Genomic DNA, 22,928 nt, shown 5'->3' on the forward strand with positions numbered 1-22,928 from the left:
AAATTAGATTATCATCGGTATTTTTTATTATCAGAATATTATTGCGGAGTGAAAGGTAATAAATAGGATTAAGTGAAATCAGCTGTAAATGGTTATTTTTCATATTCTCTGTAAGTCGTAAACAATAAAGTTGTTATTTTTTCCTTTAAATAATGACCTTCGGAATATATCCGTGTCTCTAGAATTTTCACCGATGACAACGCGGTGTGAATATTTTCGATTTTGTTGGTTTCACTTAACACAGAGATTTACCCCGTGTGATAATTGTACCCAAACATTGTGGGAAGTAACCGAAGAATTTTCAGAAATGATTCTGGCATTTTATATATATATATATACACACACGTGAGATTTCGAATGACTGGAAAGTGACAAACGTTTTGTCTTTATTGAAATACGGATGCAGGGAAAAGACTGGATCTAAGACTTGTAAGTCTGGCGTTGGTGGTGCACAAGGTTTTGGAGGTGATTTTGGAAAAGAGAATTTGCGGAGGAAAGGAAATATAAGGGATCATCAACGTGGCTTCATGAGTTGGAACGTGTGTCTCACAAATTTGATTGAGATTTTTGATCAAGTATACAAGAGGATTTATGAGGCAAGAACAATAGACTTTGCTTAATTGGACTTTAGTAAAGACTATGGAAAGATTCTGCATTGGTGACTAATGAGTAAAGATGGATCACATGGGTATCACCGTAAGCTTGCCAATTGGATACAAATTTATTTAATATAAAGAGAAAGGGTGAGTTTTTGGAGGGTTGTTGTCAGAGTGGAGGCCTGTGACCAGCGGTGCTGCACAGGTATCAGTGCTGGTTATTTTGTATGTGACTTATATAAATGTTTTCAATAAGTATATTGGTAGACAGTGATAGTCAGTTTACCTTTGAATCCAAAATTGGCGGGTTGCGTATGGAATTTTACGAAAGCGAAAGTTATTAATGTGTGTTCATAAACACCACTGAAAAGGCATTTGGACAAATTAATGTATAGGAAAGCATAAGACCGATGTGGGCCAAGTTCAGAGAAATGCGGTTAGTGTGGACTGACATTATGATTGATATGAACCAGTTTGGTCCAAAGGATTGGTCCCTGTTTTGTAGTACTATATGACTGTGCTTGGTGTTATAGTACAAAGGAAAGAAGGATATCTCGGATTAAAAGAGACATTGATCATTTGGGTCTATAATCATAGATGTGGCAGATTTAACATGGCTAAATGTATGGTGCTGCATTTTTGGAAAACAAAAGCAAAGAATGTAGCACTTGTGCAATTACAAGTACTGCATTGAATAGAGGAGAAAGTGAGGTCTGCAGATGCTGGAGATCAGAGCTGAAAATGTGTTGCTGGAAAAGCGCAGCAGGTCAGGCAGCATCCAAAGAAGAGGACATTCGACGTTTCGGGCATAAGCCCTTCATCAGGAATGTCGAAACGTCGAATATCGAATCCCGAAATGTCGAATTTCCTCTTCCTTGGATTCTGCCTGACCTGCTGCGCTTTTCCCACAGCACATTTTCAGCTTTGCATTGAATAGAGTTAAGAATCACACACCATTTTATAGTCCAACAGATTTAATTGGAAGCACTAGCTTTTGGAACACTGCTCCTTCATCGGGTAGTATGAAGGTAAAGTGCTCCGAAAGCTCGTGCTTCCAATTAAACCTGTTGGTATATAACCTGCTGTTGTGTTATTTTTAACTTTGTACACCCCAGTCAAACATCTCAAGTCATGCCTTGAATAGTGCAGAGGAATAGAAACTTGAATTGGCAACTGAAGGGACCCAGCAGTTCGGTGACCCAATTCTTTGAAATTCATGTCACATATAGACAGTTTCATTAAAAATATTGTTAGAACGACTTCATTCGTTGCTAAGGTTTTTTTTTGTGCTGGAGTTGGGACGTCATGCTGAGGTTGTACGTGACTTTGGTGAGATATCTTCTGGAATACAATGCTCAGTTCTGGTTGCTCTGTTGCACGAAGAGGAATATTAAGCTGTAGTCGTTAAGAAGAGTCACCAGTGTGATGCTCGGAATGAAGGGATTGAGTTATAAGGAGAGGCTTGATAGACTTGAATTTCTTTCACAGGAGGGTGGGAAGTTGAGTTTAACCGGATAGCAGTTTAGAATAAAGTACAGATAAGGTCAACTGCAACTGTCCTTGACTAAGAGTGTGATTGCAGGATTAGTGGGTATCTTTTTAAGGTGAGTGAATAAAGACTATAAAAAGACATGTGGGGTACATGTTTTTACCTTTGGGCAGTGTGTTTCTTCTGCGGAGTCCCAGAGGAAGTAGAGAATGTGGACAAAGTTATAATGCTTAGAAGACATTTGGGTAAGTGCATGAATAGGAAGGTTTAGAGGAATATGGGATCAGTACACGAAGTTGGAAATACTTTAAGTTGTGCATATGGTCAGCATGCACTGGTTGGAACAAGTGATCTGCTTCTGTGATGTCTGAATCAATGACTCTGTATGACTGAAACTTACGGAATGCTGAGAGGCCTGGATAGTGTCAATATAGAGTGGATGTTTCAATCAGTGTGATATAATAGAAGTCGAGGGCACATAACCAAAGTGAAGGGCTGACGTTTTGCAACTGAGAGCTAACTTCATTATTCTCTGATGTACGTTAAGAAATAAGGTTATTAATTTTTACTTTATATAGTTCTTAGGTACGCGATTTTTGACAGATTACTGCACGGAAAAAAAAATATAAGACGGAGAATTTACCGTCTGTCGAAACAGTTTGGGGGCTTGAGTCCATGATTTGAGCTGATTTTGGACAGATTTGCATGGATTTGGTTGACGAAAAATCCCAGCAGATTTAAACACGTGCAGGTTACTGTCCAAGAGCTTTAAATTAAACACAACTGAGACAATTTGCTTGATTTTTTTGACATGTAGTTACATGAATTATAAGTGAGAGAAAAGAATAAAGATTACACAATAGGTTCTGGGATTTGAGGATGAATCTCAAATTTCCCAAGCAAGTTTAGAAGGAATGTGAAAGGCCACAATTACAGAATTAGCAAATAAGTTAGGTATGGCTTTAAACATGGACAAAAGAAAAGCAGAAATTGTAAGTGAATTATTCAAACAATTAGGTGTTAGGAGAAACAGAGAAGTGCAGTCGAGTTAGAAAAAACTTAAATTACAGTTGAGGAAAATGAAATTAAAAGATTAAAAAGAGGTAGAGGAAAGAGCGAAGGGGAGAGAAAGTGAAACAGAGAAAAAGAGAGGCATAAGAGCGACGGCGAGAGAAAAGAGAGATAGAGAATGTTCTTGATTCAGCAAAGAGACAGAAGAAAGAAAGGGAGAGAGAGAGAGAGAGAAGAGAGAGAACTTGAGAAGTTGCTACTTAGTCAGCAAAGCCAAGTTAACAGGTTGGAGATTAAAGGAGTATATTGTGATATATATACACACACATCACATTTGAAAAATTGGCCAGGCAGTACAATGGTCCGAGAATTTCTGGGTAATGTTAGTTCACACTGAACCGTGGGACAGAGCGTGTGAGGCATTTGACACATTGTCAAATGAGGTGTCAAACAATTACGAAGAAGTTAAACAGTCGATTTTAAGTGCTTATAAATTGTTATCAGAAGCATATTGATAGCAGTTCGGAAACAGAAAGAATGAGCCAGGTCATACTTACGTTAAGTTTGAAAGAGTTAAACTTAGTCAATTTGATCGATGGGTGCGTGCTTGGAAAGGAAATCGAACGATTGAGACTCCAAGAGAAATTATTCTGCTGGAGGAGATATGGTAAGAATTGACGTGGATGAACAGGAATTTCAGGAAGCGAGAAGGGTAGCAGAATTAGAGGATGAGTACATGCTCGTGCAAAAGATTAGCTTCCGGCCAGAATCTCTCCTGTGAGGGATAGAAGTTGGGAGAAGAGATAATCCGATACAACTAAACCAAGAGTCGAAGGTATTGGGAAGATTTTAGCACAGGATTTTTACAATAATCCCAAGAAGGTGGACAGCAGGTGAAAGGCCTTAGATGTTTTCACTGCAATAAAGAGGGACACATACAATTACAATGCCAATTGCAGGACACTGCAAAGATATGTTTTCACTACAAGAATGTGCGACACGTAAAGTCACAGTGCCAGTCATTAAAGAAAGGCACCATAGGAAAACGATGTGGAAAAAGAAGCTAAGCCAAAGGCATTAGTGAAGGAGACACCAAACACAACTGAGGAGCTTCTGGAGAGTGCACAGCCCAGGCACGGGCTGCGTTTGGAGTTAGGAACTGATTTTGGCAAAAAATTCGCCCATGTGGATAAAGTTTACTCAGAAAGAACAGGGGGAGAAGGACAAGAAGTTATAAATTTGAGAAATATAGGGTCTAACCAGTCGCTGATAGGAAAGGATGAACGAATATGCATTCTTTCTGATCTGTTACCCGAAAATGTAGTAATCTGTCAGAAAGAAGGACAGAAATGTAGCTGTCATCTATGTAAACAAAGAAAAAAAACAAAGAAAATTTACAGCCCAGGAACAGGCCCTTCGGCCCTCCAAGCCTGAGCCGATCCAAATGTACTGTCTATACCTGTCGCTCAATTTCTAAACATCTGTATCCCTCTACTCCACACCTACTCATGCATTCATCCAGACACATCTTAAATGCATCTACCGTGCCTGCCTCAACCACCTCTGCTGGCAACGCGTTCCAAACGCCCACCACCCTCTCTGTAAAGTACTTGCTGCGTGTATCCCCCTTAAACTTTCCACCTCTCCCCTTGAAAGCGTGACCTCTTGTTTTTGAATCCATCACCCTGGGAAAAAAGTTGTCTCTATCCATCCTGCTTCATGATTTTATAAACCTCAATGAGTTCCCCCCACCAAACTCCTTTATTCTAATGAAAATAAACCTAACCTACTGAAAACCTTTCTTCATAGCTTGCACCTTCCATACCAGGCAATATCCTCATAAATCTTCTCTGCACTCTCTTCAAAGCACCCACATCCTTTTGGTAATGTGGCTACCAGAACTGTACAGAGTAATCTAAATGCGGCCGAACCAATGTCTTGTAAAACGGTAACATGACCTGCCAGCTCTTATACTCAATACCACGTCCAATGAAGGCAAACACACTATATGCCTTCTTGACCACTCTATCCAACTATCCCGCAAACTTCAGGGTTCAATAGAACTGAGTTCCCAGATCTCTCTGCTGATCAACTTTTCCCAAGGCTCTTCCAATCATTGTATAATTCGCTTTCGAATTCGTCTTGCCTAAATGCATCATCTCACATTTGTCTGAATGGATGTCCATCTGCCACTTTTCCGCCCAACTCTCCAGTCTATCTATACCCTCCTGTATTCTCTGACAGTCCCTTATGCTTTTGCTACTACACAAATCTTCGTGTCATCTGCAAACTTGGCTTCTAAACCAATAGTGACCTCTTCCAGATCATTTTATGTATATTACAAACAACAGTGGCCCCGACACTGACACCTGTGGAACACCACTGATCACATTTATCCATTTCGAGAAACTCCCCTCAACGACTACCCTCCATCTCCTGCTGCTTAACCAGTTTTTTTAATCCACCGAGCTAGAATACCATGCACACCAGATGACTTCACTTTCTCCATTAGTCTACCGTGGGGAACCGTATCAAATGCCTTAATAAAGACCATGTGTATGATATCCTTCCTTCATCTATCAACTTGGTCGCTTCCTCGAAGAACTCTATTAAGTAAGGCACGATTTCCCCCGCACAAAACCATATAGCCTACCACTGTTAAGTCCATTCTTTTCAAAATATAAATAGGTCCTTCCTTCAGTACCTTCTCCAGCAACTTTCCCACCACTGACGTCAGGCTCACTAGTCTGTAGTTACCCGGAACATCCCTACTACTCTTCTTTTACAGGGGGCAACATGAAAAAATCTCCAGTCCTCTGGCACCACACCTGTATTTGAGGATGTCATACAGATATCTGTCAGGGCCCCCAGCTAATTCCTCTCTCGCCTCCCTCAGCAACCCGGGATAGATCCCATCTGGTCCTGGGGACTTGTGCACCTTAATAAACTCTAGCGTACCCAACACATCTTCCCTACTTATGTAAACGTGATCCAGGCGAATTAAACTTCAATCTCTAATCTCAACATCCATCATGTTCCTACCCTCAGTGAACACTGTTGCAAAGTAATCATTCAGAATCTCACCCATTCTCTCAGATTAGACACACAGGCTTCCTTCGTTATGCTTTAGTGGCCCAATCCATTCACTAGTTACCCACTTGCTTCTTATATAAGAATACAATGCTCAGGGATTCTCTTTAATTTTGTTCGTTAAAGCTATTTCATGACCCGTTTTAGCCAGCTTGATTCCTCATGTAAGTCTTGTCCTAAACTTTCGATATTCTTCCAGGGCCCCTTCTGTTCTTAGCTGCATAGACCTTATGTACGCTTCCCTTTTCTTCTTGGCTAGTCATAAAATTTCTCCTGTCATCCACAGTTCACGAATCTTGCCCATCATGTCATTTGCCTTCAACGGGCATGCCTGTCCTGCACTATCTTCAACGTACCTTTGAAAACCTCCCACATCTCAAATGTGGACAACTCTTCAAATAGCTGTGTCGAATCCACATTTCCGAGCTCCTGCCTAATTTTGATAAAATTGGCCTTGGCCCAGTTTAGTACTTTTCCCTTAAGACCACTCTCTTCTTTATCTACGAGTATTCTAAAACTTACAGAGTTGTGGTCACTGCTCCCAAAGGAATCCAACACCGCAACTTCTACCACCTGTGCTGGTTCCCCCGTACCAGGTCCAATATGGCCCCTTCACTAGTCAGACTATTGGAATTCTGCTCGAGAAAAGTCTCCTGAACGGTTCCTACAAATTCTACACCATCCAGTCCTCTGAAGTTAAGTGTATTCCAGTCAATGTTGGGAAAATTAAAATCCTCCATCACCACGACTGTATTGCTTCGACATCGTTACATAATATGTTTACCTATTTTTCTTCTACCTCACACTCACTGTAAGATCCGGGTGGAGTGCCAGCTTAAGACTGGGGAAGTTAAAGTGGGAGTGATTGGCAGAATGTTAATTCTAGGAATTTAGTTTGGTCTTGCGATTAATTTGTCAGGACCCAAGATGGGAGTGACACCTCTCGTTGTGGATAAGCTCAAGGAAGACAAAAAAATTAACCAGGAATAACACAGTATTTGCTCAGGTTGTGTGGTAATCAGATCCCACTATCATAAGTCACAGCACGAAGTGAAAGGTAACAAGAAAAATGAAGGAGTTGAGTTTCAATTAGCAGAAACCCTGCTTGATGTAATGCTGCAGGAAAAAAAAATCCTGAACGGCATAGGATCAGACAGAAGTGTGTAGTCTTGTAAGGTGAAGATACTTGTAATAGCAAGAACAGATGATAGAAGATATATATGTAGATGCTTGCTCTCAAAGGGAAGCAGAGAATAATGCAGAGGGCTATTATCTGAGAAATAGAATCCTCTGGCGAAAATAGGGTCCACGGCACGTTATTGCAGTGGATATGTGGGCCGACGTTTACCAGATTGTGTTACTGGTGCCACGCAAAAAGGAAGCACTACGGATAGCACGTGAACGTCCTGTAGGAGGTCACCGAGGGGTACAAATGACACAGGCTAACATACGAAAACATATTAATTGGCGTGGAATACACAAAGATGTAGTTACCGTTTGCCATAAGTGTCATACATGTCGAATGGTAGTTAAGACACAGGGGGCAATAAAACTAGCACCTTTGTTGCCAACTTTTGCATTTGAAGAAGCTTTCACTCGGAAATAATTGATTGTGTCGGTCCCTTGCTGTGAAACGAAAGTGAGAACCACAATTCTTAACTATAATAGATGTATCAAACAGATTTTTGGAGGCAATGTCATTGCGAGTTTCTTGGCAAAAATGCGGGAGTGGAATTAATAGCTTTCTTCACAAAGTATGGGCTACAGAGAGAGATTCAGTCAGACCAAGGATCAATTTTTCATGCTCGCCCATTGAAGGATATTATGGATAGCATAGGTATACAGCACTTTTAAATCATGTGTGTATCACCCTGAAACCCAGAGGGCTTTAAAAGTGTGACATCAGAGCTTGAAGACCATGTAGAGAGCATCTGTCAGGATTATGCAAATGACTGGGATAGATGCCTTCCCTTCATATTGTTTGCCATTCGCGATGCCCCAAACAAAACTACCCGGTTTACTCCCTTTGAGTTAATATTCGGTTATGAAGTGCGAGGCCCTTTGAAATTAATTAAAGGGAAATTGACAGGACCAAAGTCGGAGACTTTGGTTTCTGACAAGTATTTTTATCAGAGAGGGTGAAAGAAATGTTTGCGTTTGTAGTCCCAAATGGGCTATATCAGTTTAAAGTAATGCCCTTTGGAATGAAGTACGTACCCGCCAACTTCCAAACACTCATTAACAGAGTTTTGGCTGGTACTTATGGGACAAAAGATTTCGGTGAACAGAATCGTTCCAGGAGGCTTTCGACTATTTGAAATCGATGTTAAGCACCACACCAGATTTAGCTACACCAAACTTTTCAAATGCTTTTAAAGTGTACATCGGCATTCATGACATTGGATTTGGAACTGTACGAGGGATATGAGGATTGCAGTGAACTGCGCGTTTGTGACTTTTCGAAGAAGCTAAATATGCACCAGAGGAAATACTCCTGAATCGAAAAGAAAGTATTGAGTTTGGTGCTGGCCTTACAGCACTTTAATGTGTATGTCATGAACAATACGGCAGAGGGGATTGTGTACATTAACCCACAATCCGCTCACATTCTTAGAACGTTTTAAAGTTAAAATATAATATATTTACATTTAAGTCTAATGTTACCGACTTTTAATTTAAAAGGCAGACATTGTTTTTTAGAAGAATGTAATCGCAGATGTGTTATCGCAGATGTAACTGATAGAGTTTAGATAAATCTGTCGTTATTTAATGGTGATGGGAAGAAGTTAAGATGAACTGACATGAAAGTAATCGGTATATAATGGTAATGTGTTTAAAAGCTAGAAAGGAATGAAGCCACCTTTTCATTATGCTGGTTCATTTCTCTCTTAGGGAGGAAGGCACGGTGAAGATATGGCTGACCCTTTAAGCGAGTTGAAACAGCAGTACTTCTGGACACAGCACCACCTTTCAATAAGGTAACAATGTGACAGTGGGTGGAACAACTCCATTAGTTTACTCCCTGGAGACAAAGACAAATTCGAATCGGTCAACATATACCCCGTAAAAAGAGCCAATTTCCAATCAAGTTTGAATTACGTATATTGACGATTTTATTAGCTAAGAACACAATCGGAAGCTCTGGGGTATTGGACCGGGGGTGGGGGGGGGGGGGGGGGGGGGGGTGGAAATCGAACAGTTGGGATGAGAACGTTCAAGTCCTCGCATTTAACAGACTATTTGAAAAGAAAATCTCTCTTGAAAGTTCCTTTTCGATTAGTAACCTGTGTTGGAGAAATTCCTGGCAATGGGAAAAGAAGACACAGGAAGATCCGAAACAGCTGCAAGGTTTTGCGATAAGAAGCGTTGTTTTGTAAATCTTCAGTGACAAATTTCTCGGTCTAATATTATTAAAGGGAAGGTAAAAGTTAGGTATGGAAAGAAGTTGTAAATCGTGTTTAGTATTTATTCTCTGTTATACGTTAAGACATAAAGTTTTCAATTTTTACTTTACACATTCCAAGACCACTTGAATGTTTACAGATGACTGCATGGGATAAAACTTTTCTGTGTTGCTGGATTTAAAGTAAGCATGAGCGTTTACCCCGTGTCATAACAACATAGACTCTTGAATATTGCCACCCATTTTGAAAGTTTTCTTAAGAAGACACACGTTATGTTAGTTTTTGTGAGTAGCAGGATTGAGTATTGAAACAATAGTATCATGCTGCTTCTGTGAAAAATCTTGTGTGGCCACACTTGGCGTATAGCGTACAGTTCTGGTCAACGCATTATAGGAAGGATGTGCAGGCTTTGGAAATGGCTCAGACGATATTTTCCAGGATGTTGCTATGTATGTATGGAAGGTCTTATGGGGAAAGGATGAGGGACTTGAGGCTGCTTTCGTACGTGAGAAGGAGGTTGAGAGCTGACTTAACTGAGATATATAAGGTAATCATAGAGTTAAACACGGTAGACGTGGGAAAATTTTTCCTCACATGGCGATGGCTAGCACGAGGGAAAACATCCTTTTAATTGAGTGGTGACAGATATAGGAATGAATTCATACATTTCAATTTTGCTGATGATACACACAGGAAGGGCATGTTGTGATGAGGACGTGAGGATCTGCAAAGTGATATACTGTCGATAAGTTGATTGAGTGTGGTTTAAACTTGGCAGATGCAGTTTCTTGTTGGAAGAGTGAGGGCACGCACTTTGGTTGCAAGAGTCCAAATGCATGTTACTAGTAAAATCGAAAGAAACTTTAAAAATGCGGTGCTGGATAATCTGGGTCCTCTTGAAAGGATACATATGAAGGTGAATGATGTTTTTTTACTTTACTGGCAAGAGGATGACCTTTCCTGATGCTCATAAGGATAGTGATGGAGTAAGTGTGAGGGAGTCAGCCTGATAGAGACGCAGTAAGTCTGATGGGTGCATGGTGATAATGACGCAGTATGTGCGAGGGGGGTCAGTAAGTGTGAAGGGGTGAGATTGATAATTATGTGGTAAGTGTGAGGGGTCAGCGTGATTGTGATGCAGTAAATGTGATGATGTCAAGGTGAAAGTGAGAGAGTAAATGAGAAGGGTTCAGGATGATAGTGTCGCAGCCAGTGTGAGAGAGTCAGGGTGATCTTGACGCAGCAAGTGTGAGGGGTTCAGGCTGATATTGACGCAGTAAGTGCATGTGAGTTAGGCTGATAGAGACACTGTTAGTGTGAGGAGTTCAGCGAGTTGGTGGTGCAGGAAGGGTGAGGGGGTCAAGTACATAGTGACGCATTAAGTTTGAGTCATCAGGCTAATACAGACGCAGTAAATGTGAGGGGTTCAGGGTGATTGTGACACTGAAAATGTGAAGGTGTCTGGCTGGTAGTGACACAGTATGTGTGAGGAGTCTGGATATTAGTGATGCAGTATATGTGAGGGATTTCAGGCTAATATTGGCACACTACGGATGAGGGGGTCAGGGTGTTCATGACGCACTAAATGTGATGGTGTCCGGCGAAAGTAAGGGAGTAAATGTGAGGAGATAAGGCTGATAGTGACGCTGTAAGTGTGAGGAGTCAGGGTATTAATGGGGCACTAAGTGTGAACGTTTTTCAGACTGACAGTGGTGCAGTACGTGTGAGGGGCTCAGGGTGATATTGATGCGGTAATTGTGAAGGAGCCAGGCTAGTAGTGATGCAGCAGATATGAGGGGTTCAGGGTGATGGTGATGTAGTAACTGGGTGGAGGGTCAGGGTCACAGTGAAGGAGAGAGTGTGAGGAGGTCAGGGTGACAGGGACAGAATGACATTGAGGTGTCAGGGTGACAATGTTAGAGTGAGTTGAGGGCGACAGGGTGACAGTGACAGAGTGAGTGTATAGTGTCATATTGACGGTGACGGGGTGAGTGTGATGGTGTCAGAGTGACAGTGACGAAGTGAATGTGAGGGGGTAAGGGTGACAGTGATGGATTGAGTTTTAGGGAGTCAGATGATGGTGATGGATTGATTAGGAGGGGTTCAGGGTGACAGAGGATGACTGAGTGTTAATGGATCAGGGTGACTGAACGGGTGTGATTGAGGGTGTCATGTTGATGTTGACAGAATGTGTGTGAATTGGCGAGCGTGACAATGACATGGTGAGTTTGAGGGGTCAAGGTGTAGGCAATGGATTGAGTGTGACGTGGTCAGGGAGTTGGTGACGGATTGTGTGTGATGGGTTTAGGCTGACTGTGACAGTGTGAGTTGAGGGGACAGGGTGACGATGATGGATTGAATGTCAATGGCTTAGAGTGACAGTGACGGACTGAGTGTGAGGGGCTAAGGGTGCCGGTAATGGCATGAGTGTGAGGGGTGAGGGTGACGGTGGCAGAGTGACTGTGAGTGGCCGGGGTGATGGTGTTGGAATGAGTGTGAGGGGTTCAGGTGATGATGATCGAGTGAGTTTGCGTGGTCAAGATGACACTGAAAGAGTAATTTCGTGGGAGTCGGGATGATGGAGATGAAGTGAGTGCGAGGGCGTCAGGGTGACTGTGCTGGAGTGAGGGTGAGGGGCCTTGGTGATGTTGATGGAGTGAGTGCGAGGACATCAGGGTGACAGTGATAGTGTGAGTGTGAAAAATTAGGATGACGGATTGAGTGTGAGCAGGTCACGGTGACAGAGATGCAGTGAGTGTGAATGGGTAAAGGTGACACAGTGGATTCGAGGGGTTCAGGTTGTCGTTCACGTAGTGAAAGTAAGAGGGTCAGCGTGACGTTGCCAGAGTGAGTGTGAGAGGGTTGACCTGATCGTGTCAGAATGATTGTGAGTGGTACAGGAGTGAGTCTGAGGGGGTCAGCCTGAGGATAACGCTCTGAGTGTAAGGGGGTGGCCTGACAGTTACGGAGTGAGTGTGAGGCGTACAGCATAACGGTGATGGAGTTAGTGTGAGGGATCAGGGTAATAGATTAAGTGTGAGTGTGTGAGGGTGACAGTGATGGCATGTGTGCGGGGTTCGGGGTGATTAGGACATAGTCAGTGTGAGGGGTACCAGGTAACAGTGAAGGAGTGAGTGTGGCATAATCCGTGCGACAATGATGCAGTGAGTGTGAGGGTGCCATTGTGACTTTGATGGAGTGACTCCAAGGGGGTCACTGTGACTTTGGGGGATTAAATGCGAGGATACCAATGTGAAAGTGATGGAGTGATTGTGAGAGGGTATGAGTGAGGGAGTGATTGTAATGGGGTCATTTTGATCATGACTGTGTAAGTGTGAGAGGGTCAGGTTGACGTTGAGTGAGTGTGGCAGGCATCAGTGTGACTCTGGGGGAAGAAATGTGAGGCGGCCAGGGTGATAGTAATGGAGTTATTGTTACAGGGTATGGGTGACTGAGAGAGTATGCAGTGGTTATGGTGACTGCAACAGAGTGACTGCCAGAGGGTTAGGTGACACTGACAGAGTGACGATAATGGTGGGAGGGTGAATTGATCGAGTAATTTTGAGGGGATCAGCGTGATGATGATGGAGTTGTCAAGGAGTAGGTGTTAAAGTGAGTGTGACGGGGTCAGAATCATAGTGACAGATTTTGTGTGATGGCGTCAGGGTGACTGTAAAAGAATGAGTATGACGGCGTTAGTGTGAGAGTATAGTGGTGATGGCATAGATGTGAGGCTGTGAGGATGAAAGCGATGGAATGCGTGTGAGGGGTTCAGGGTGATTGTGATGGAGTGAGTGTGAGGAGTATAATGTGACAGGGAAGGAGTGAATGTGAGTGGGTCAGTGTGATAGTGAAGCAGTGAATGTGAGGGCGTCAATATGATTGTGATGGAGTCAGTGTAGGGGGTCAGTGTGAATGTGACGGAGTGAGTGTGCATGGGTCAGGGTGACGGTGTCTGAATGAGTGTGAGCGTATCAGTGTGATCATGATGCAGTGAGTGAGGGTGTCAGTGTGACGATGAGGGTGCTGGAGTCAGGGGTGAGAGTGACTGTGAAGGAGTGAGTTTGAGATGTTAAGGAGTAGGTGATGGAGTGAGTATGACAGGGTCACGGTGATGGTGATGGAGTGAATGTGAAGGGTTAGGGTCACAGTGATGGAGTGAGTGCGAATGGGTCAGGGTAACAGTGATGAAGTGAGTGCGAGGTGTTAGGGTGACGTTGATGGAGTGAGCGTAAGGTGGTTATGGTGATGTTGATACAGTGTGAGTGAGGTGGTAAAGGTGACGGGGACGGAGTGACCGTGAACAGGTATGGCTGACAGTGATGGATGTGAGTGAATGGGACAGAGTAATACAGTGATTGTCAAGAAGTCATAGTGACAGAGACGGGGTTTAAGTGGACAGGGTGTCATGCCTGCCTGGTCTGGCCAACATGTGATTCCAGACCCAGATCAATGTGTTTTGTTCTTCACTGCCCTCTGAGCAATTACAGATGGGGAATAAATTCTGCCTAGCCATTGACAACTATATCCCATGAATATACAAAAATAAATGAGACTCCATGCAGAGAACTGGATCAGTTTTCACAAGCGTTTTAGTGATAGATGAAGAAGGAATCATAAAACAAAACACACAGGAGAGAAGCGACCAATGTCTGCAGGAACAAGGAACAATTCAGAATGTAAGTGATAGCAATGAGGGAGTTGCTCAGATGTTTTTCACTTTAGGCTATGGTCGGAACATGCCCTTGCTAGTGTCATGTTTGGGAAACATCTTTTGACAGGCAGAATCAGGAGACCTTTCCTGAGGATCGGATTTCCACCTACAAGTTCTGGGGTTGAGTATATGGCTGTGTGAAGCAGGGAAATCGGCTAAACAAATGTTAGGGCGGGAGTTGGGGGTGGGTTAAGGAGACTGCGAAATGAGTGTAGAGAGAAAAAGGAGTGTGTAAATTGTCTGTTGGAGGAGAAGGTACTGCAAGAGGATCGTGAGGGGACGAAGAGGACGAAAATGAGCGTGGAGGATGTGGACTTAAAATATTTTCAAAGTGCAATGGAAGTTACCAGGATGAGAAAGGGAGGCTAATGGAGTCAGATATTTTACACCGAACAAAAAAGGAACATACATTCAACTGAGATCCACGGGATCTTTACTGTGACAATGAATTTCTTGCTAATTAATATGGAAATTCTTGTTCATGGCTGTAATAACTGTGAAGGGAGGAGGAAAACTTCACCGTCCTCTTGACCTGACAACCACACTTCCCTAACATTGAATTCAATACTCTCAAATCTCCCCTCACCTCACCCCATCCCAGATCCAATCCTCTGACTTGGCACCGCTCTCTTGACCTGGCCTACCTGTTCATCTTGCTTCCCAACTTTCTGCTCTACACTCTCTACCAAACTATCACAATCAATTCCTACTTTTGCCTACCTTTCACCATCCCGTCTACATTTTACCCACCCCTTTCTCTATTTCTCAGACCCCTTCTCCCCCCCTCCTGGTGGAGGGTCTTGCCAGAAATGTTGACTTTCCAGCTCCTCAGATGCTGCCTGTCCGGCTGTGCCTTTTCCAGCAACACAATTTATAAACTCTCGTTTGTGGTTTTGCAATTTCAGGAGCTACTACTCTTCTTAAGAAATATGTAGTTGAACTGAATGTAACGGCACTGTGCTAGTTAGTAAATTTAAATCAGAGATGCAGTTAAAAAAAGCTAGTAACTACCTGGTTTAATGTTCCAGTTGCTTTGTATTTGTGATGGAAAAGTGTCAGTTGTGATCTCATTAATCTGTGGAAGATATGTTGAGGCTTACCGAATTTTATATGTGGAAGGGTATAAGACTTATTTTGGAAAATAAAATTGTTGCATGTCTCTTTCCTTGTGCCAATTTCAGTACTGTGGTATCCAGAAAATTAATGTTTCCATTATATGTTGCAACCTTAAAGATTAATTGAGAGTTGACTGCATTTAAAGAAATTAATTAATTCTAATTCTATTTCTGTGTGACTCTAAATTTGACGTCAGTAGTAACTAAAATAACCGAGTCCAGTTTCTGCATGGAACATCACCCATTTAAATAAGCCGTTGATGTTGAAAACGTTGTCCTCAAACAAAACGAAGAGGTGCCCTCAAAATAGTTCTGTTCAATCATGAAATGTCATATTACTAGAAATCCTACTATTCTTTATTATTCTTTTTGAAATGAAATATCGAGCAGAACAGCCCAGAGAAGATGCTTGCAGTTGGTTCTTTTGACCCTATTTGATATTAAGACGTTATTTTTGACTTCTAGTCAGTTACCTTGGGACTAAGAAAAAGATTACAATGTAGGCAATTTGCAATAATTTGCCAATCCAATAATGAGCAGAAAAAGAAAACTTAAATTGAAAAAAATTAGACTCCTGTCAGTGGGTTATGACTCTCAAGTTGCAAGCTGGAAGTAGTATCAGTGCTTGAGTTAAAAACAAAACAGTAGTCCCTTTAAGAATGCAGACCCAGGCTCAGAGCTGAAGTGTCCAGTCATCTGCGACCTTACTTCCAAACAAGTCCTCAATATCCGTTAACACTTCTAAATTATTTATGCCCAGTCTCTACATCTCAATCTGCGCAAATTCTACAGAAAGACATAGTAGAAAAAAGATTGAAAAATAGAAAATATATTCAACAGCAGAGCTAATGTATTCAGGCAATCTAACAGGCACACAATCGAAAGAAGGGGAAAAAAGTGAGGTCTGAAGAAATAGAATCACTATCACAGGAGCTGTCTGTGAACTCGCATAAGAAAGAGGAACGGCTTGAACAAGACAAATGGAGACACCATACTATTAAGCACAGGACAACTTCACAGCAAACCTTCCACTCGCATCTCAATTCTGTTAAAGCATAATCAGCACGTGTAAGTACTCAAATCCTAGGAAGTAGATCAACAGTTTGGTCTATTCAGGAATGTAGAAAAAATAAGAATGTCAGGTAAGGTTTCAAGGTGTGCGGGAGGTGCAACGCATGGGAGTCATGGCAGAAGAAGAGGTGCTATAAGCATGTGGGGAAACAGTGAAGCAGCAGAGAGTGCGGGGGAACGGCGAAGAATGCAAAAATTAGGGGCAGTCTGGTGCCGTGTCAGGGCAGCAGGAGGATTGGGCACTGGTAGAGGCGTGTGAAGGAGAGGATATCTGGAGCAGTTACACAACACCTCAACTCCTCCCCAACCACTCTCCCATGAGCATGCAGATCCTGGGCCTCCTCCATCACCACTGTCTTACCAATCGACGTCTAGAGGAAGAATGCCTAATCTTCTGCCTTGGGAAACTTCAATCCTATGGCATCAATGTGGATTTCACCAGTTCCCTCAATTCCCCCACCCCCTCACCTAATGTGAGTTCCAAACTTCTTGTTCAGCAACATCTTCATGACGTGTCCCATCTTTTAATTTTCCTTACCAACTATTCGCTAACGCTCTCCTCCTACCTATCAACTTCACCCCATGCGTCCATCCACCTATTTCACTCTAAGCTTCATTTTCCCAGCCCCATGCCCTCCTTTTATCTCTCAACATCCAATGGTCCCAGGCTCATTCTTGATGAAGGGCTTTTGACCAAAACGTCAAGTTTCCTGCTCTACAGATGCTGCCTGACCTGCTGTGCGTTTAGAGCACCAATCTAATCTTGACTCTACTCTCCAGCATCTGCAATATTCTCTTTCATCTCGCAGTGAGACAGGGAGGTGGTGTGGAGGAAGTTCAAGGCCCAGGAGCTTTGGGGTGCTTACGAGGCGATAGGAGGCAATGGAGGAACAGGTACAGGCATTTGGTGGAAGCGTCATCTGTAGAGTAGCGATTGGAGGGGCTAGAAAAATGCGCGAAGCAGCGAGCAGAGCCGACAAGGCGATGGGTACTTAGGAAGGCAGATAGCAGGCAAGTTTGAGGAAACAGTAAAAGCACAGGTTCTGAAGCACTGAGGTCAGGTGGGGCAGAGAAGTGAAAGGGAATGAGACAGAGTGACAGCACGAGGTGGGCAGCAAGAACAGGAGGGCAGCGTAGAAGAGAGTAGAAAGTGGCAGGTAAGAAGGTGGTTTCAAGAGGAGAGAGCGACAGGTGAGGGAAGGGTGCTGCAGTGATGGGGCAGGAAGAAATTCACAGGAAAATATGGGCAGAATCAATGGTCGACATGGAGCAGGACAGAGGAGAGGCATAGTTACGATGATGCGATTGGCATATCACCAAGGGCTGGGGCCGCGACCAGAGATGAGTAGAGACAGCTGGACGGCTATGAAATGGGGGAGGGGAACAGGTCGTGGTAAACGGGTGATTGGACGGATGGTGGAGCGACAGGGTGAAGCGGGACCAAGGGATAATTCTGGTGACGAAAACTCCCCTCGTCATTGTGCTCTCTCAATGTCCAGGAGTCACAGTGACACCAGTGTTTGTTGGAGGGATTAAAAAAAACGCCATTCTAACTGTACCGTCATGGCAACAGGCCCAGGCGTGGTCACCCTTGACCCGATTCCAAATTCTCGACAGCATTCAATCTGGAGGCTTTGCTGTAGCACTGCCTATTGTACTGATGGTTAACAGAACGCCGACCCATCTCGGACGACGTTGATCGTCACCAGGTTCACTTTCTTGAAAAGGCTGAATCCGACTTCTTGATGCAATTACCCAGCACGTCTGAGTTTTCTCCTGGACGTACGGTGCAGTGACATTGTCGTGTGACGACGTATGACGTTGAGCGTGAAGAGGTGACCATCGAAGTAATTCGGGCTCATTATTCATTCGTAATAATCGCAGGTTGGCACCTGATTGCAGACATCACACATGCAGGAAAAGATTGTCAATCTCTCTGTATCTGTTCAATCCAAACCTTCCCTTTTCTTCAAGTCATGTGTAATTGTTGAGTGGTTTAGGGGTGGAACTCGTCATCTCAAGGGTTTTCCTCTTGCAAGTTTGAGCCCTAAAAAGCGGAATCTTTAAAAAGGTATTATGACCAGAATAACATCCGCCATGATCATGCTAAATGGCGGAGCGGCCTTGAAGGGCTGAATTGTCTACGCCTGATCCGAATTTCAACTTTTCCCTCTGGAAAAATATTTCAAGTGGAATTAGTAAATGAATCTGGAATGCTTTTGCAGAATATGATAACAAACACTCTGTTTCAACAACAGAAATAAGTTATCTTTTTGTTGCTCCAAAACATGTTTTTTTCCAACTTCACGAAAGTAAAGATTCGAGACCATATTTGTGCTGCTGGTCACATTCTCTCTCAAAAGGTCTCGCTCTCAAAGGTTCACACTCTCAATGCAACCTATCGGGCAAACATCCCACGAAAGTAAAATTACTCGTCTGTGTGAGTCACAGAGTCACAGAGTCTCAGCTGTTGGCAACTGGTGATATTCACAATTGAGATCCATCTGTGGGATCTGAATTACATTCACGATAGATATCAATTGCAGATGTCTGGCTACTTTCTGAAAAACAATCTTGCTCTGTGCACTTGACTATATTCGCAATACAGATCTAACTGCAGGCACTTGGCTACGTTTCCATATAACTACACCTGTTTGTACTTGGTTGTGTTACTTATAATTGGCACCTGTATAAACATAGTTAAATTTTGGGCATTGTGGCGACTTCCAGCGTCTTAAATACATTAGCCTGATCTCTGAGTTGAAAATTTACCAGTTTGGTTATTGCTGCTACATTAACGCAAAACCAGAGTGACTCTGGAAATGAATCAGAATAAAAGCACTTTTTGGCTCTGGAAGACATGGGATGAAGAACGATTAGCTAAATCTGCTTAGCAATCACTGTAGACGACAGGACACGAACCTGCACAGGGAAAACCCTGCAGATTTCTCGGAAGTAAGGAATTGCTTCCAATATCACGAATCTGAGATATTCTGGAGCGGTCTCAGATGTATGGTCAATAATTTGGAGTTAAACGTCGATTTTGCAAATGCTCAAGTAGGATCTTAGGAACAGCATATAATTATGCAGTTGTTTTTATGTTTTAATACATATGCCATTCTTTCTGAGCCACAAATAAAGTAGATATGAAAATTAGTTGAATTTTGAACTGATTGCTCAGTTGAAAATTATATCCACCAAGAAGTAAATTTGATGAAAGCAAATCTTAGCAGGACTTATACACTTAATGGAATTGTCCAAGGGAGTGATGCTGAACAAAGAGACCTTGCAGTGCAGGTTCATAACTACTTGGAAATGGATTCGCAGGCAGAGAGTATAATGAAGAAGGCTTCCAGTATTCTTTCCTATATCGGTGGAGTAGTACATACGGGAGCTGTGTAATTTCTGCCATTCTCTCTTATGGTCTATGGCATGTCCGACATAACAATTTGGTGATTATATGAACTGCGTCTTCACTCCAATCGGGTCTTCATCTCCATCTGACTTCAGATGGTCCAAATTATAGTTGACTTATGGAAGGACAGAGGTAGCTTCGTTTGGGAACATTATGTGATGATTCTTGTGATGCAGTCAATGTTGTCTTCACTCTGGAACTTTTGGTCTTTATATTTACTGACAAAATTGAAAAAGTAAACGTTCAAATCAATTTCATCTATAAAATGTGTTTTTGGTTCCAATGGAAGAGTCCTGTATGACAGAGAGTGTTGTCAACGGAGCAGGTTTACTCTGACTGAATTATTTTTGGAGTGTATACAGTGCAATTGTGAAGGATAGAAAAGAACGAGTAGGCGATTTAATCTAGAAAGCCTACTCCACTATTTAAGTTGATCATTGGCGATCGAACACATATAAGACTTGTGCAGACACAACTGCATAAAGCTTCAGGTTGTTGTTAATTCGAAATCGAACAACTTAAAGGCACTCAAAGACGGAATATCCACCGTTCATTGTAGTGGAGAATTGCAAAATACCTTAAGGCTAAGCCTAAATTCAAATAGTCCTCATCTTGGTCATACATCAGAATGCCTTGTGTTAAAATTATGACCGCATGCTTCCAGATTCAGCTGTGTAAGAATGCAGGTTGTGACAAAAGCCTGTCAACCTGACAAGGTAATATTCCTCTCGGTCTCTGCAAAGGATTTGGCCAAATCGTTGCATCTTGACAATTTGTTCTTCCAACAACCAACATGTTTTATGCATTCGGTTGTTTTCCGGTGAAAATGGCGGACTGCATGAGTGCTGTAATGGCCGACAGGTTAAGGCGTTGGATTTAATATCCAATCATCATTGGATATTAAATTTCGAAAATTGATCCCCGTGTTGACACTTTAAATGATCGCGAACTCCTTTGGCCAATTTTGAATATCGTGGTGCTTGAGCTTCTGTTCAAATTCAAAGTCAACTTTCGACTGCAAAGAATCAGAAGGAGTTTCAAAACTGAACAAGTCACTGAAAAGAAGAAATTACACGTCGAGACAGAAACAAGCCACCAAATTCCAACACGAGAAAGATGCAACACAAATGAAGAACTATCATGAAGTTGGAAATTCGGGCCGGAATAAAATAATGCATAACATGTAACTGCAGGTGATGAATGGTTCATTTTCTAGGATCTGTTGAAAGACGAGTTGAGATAATATTTCAAAACCCCAATTTGTGATTATTCTAGCTTAATAGGATCAAAGAGCCATGCAGACGTAGAGCAAGGAAACAGAGCCCTCGGTCCAATTCATCCATGTGTACAAGATATCCTAAACTAATCTCTTCCCATTTGCCAGCACTTAGCCTGTATACTGCTAAACCATTCTTATTCATAGAATTATCAAAGTTGCTTTTAAATGCTTTAATTGTACCAGCCTCCACCACTTCATCTGGCAGCTCATTCCATGCACCCACAACCTCTGCATGAAAAAAAAGTTGCCCCTTCGGTTCCTTGGAATGTTTTCCAATCTAATATGTAACATATGCCCTCTACTTTTGGAGTCCACTACCCGCGGGAAAAGACCTGTCTTATTTGTTCTTCTCATATCCGTCATGGTTTCAAAAATCTCGACGAAGCCACATCTCACCCTTCGATACTGCAGGGAAACCAACCCCAGCCCATTCAGACTCTCTCTATAGCTCAAATCCTCCACCCCTTGAACCATGGCTGTGAAATTTTATGAACCTGTTCAAGTTTCATAACATCCTTCTGATAGGAAAGGAGACCAGAATTGCACGTAATATTCCAAAAGTAGCATAACCAGTTTTCTGCGTAGTCACAACATGATCTCCCCTCTGAGGATCAATAAAGTAAAAAATGCCAAGGAGCTTCTTCAGGATCCTATCGACTTGCTACTTGACTTTCAAGGAACTTTGAATCTGCACTCCAAGTTCTGTTTGTTCAGGAACACTTCCCAAAATCTTGCCATTAAATTTTGATCTGGAAAGAGCACAGCGGACCATGGATGTTTCTTGAACCGGTCCACAATTTTGTGCTAAGTCTCTCTGATATAGAGGAGACCTCCTCAGGATCAACCGATACAGTAAATCGGGTTCGAGGAAACCCTGACAAATTTCTAGCGGATTGCAATAATTATTTGGTGTCTTGGATGAAGATAATAGAGAGAAAAGTAGGGGAGAGAGAGAGTTGAGTACAACGAAAACGAGACAGCTTTGCTCCAGGACCAATAACCTATTTGTACACACTGAAAACACAACAGGACAGTCATACACAGGGAGGCGTAAAGTGCATGAAAAAGGGCAAAACATGCAAGACAGCGCAGTAATTCCTAACAAGAAAAAACATGAGCGACGATGGAGGACAAGTTGGATTGTAACAGTGAATGATAATTAACAAAGCATTGTTTCAGCAGCCATTCCAAAAGTCGTCCAAAAATTGCAAATGAATCATGCAGTTTTAATGATGAAGGCTTAGTTGAAGAAACCGTTATAGAGTCTAGCCGTGAGAGACTAAATGTTCTGCCATCTTTTGCCAGATGGCAAGAGGGTGAATAACTTGAATCAAAGATGTGTGGGGTTGTCACGACGCCGTTGGCCTTGCAGATGCAGGCTCTGGTGAAGATGTCTGCAATGGAGAGAAGAAGATTCCGATGACCGTCTCAGCAGTCCTCACTACCAGTTGTCGGGTTTTACGATTCAAGACAATGTTATGTCCGAACCAGGCAGTGATGCAGCTGCTCAATGTATTCTCAATTAACACCCTGTAGATGTAGTGCGGACAGGGGATGTCTGATGGGCTTTCCTCAAACTAATCAGACAATAGTGTTGCTGCTGGTCTTTCTTGGCTATGAAGGTGATGTCGAGAGACAGCTTAGTTTATTTGCCAGATGGATGCAAACAAATTGGGTGCTCTTGACAATCTCCACGGGGTAAAGGAACGACATTCAGCAGAGAGTGGTCTGTCTGTACTGTGCT

Source organism: Hemiscyllium ocellatum, chromosome 18 (genome assembly GCF_020745735.1).
Source record: "Hemiscyllium ocellatum isolate sHemOce1 chromosome 18, sHemOce1.pat.X.cur, whole genome shotgun sequence".
NCBI classification, from domain to species: Eukaryota; Metazoa; Chordata; class Chondrichthyes; order Orectolobiformes; family Hemiscylliidae; genus Hemiscyllium; species Hemiscyllium ocellatum.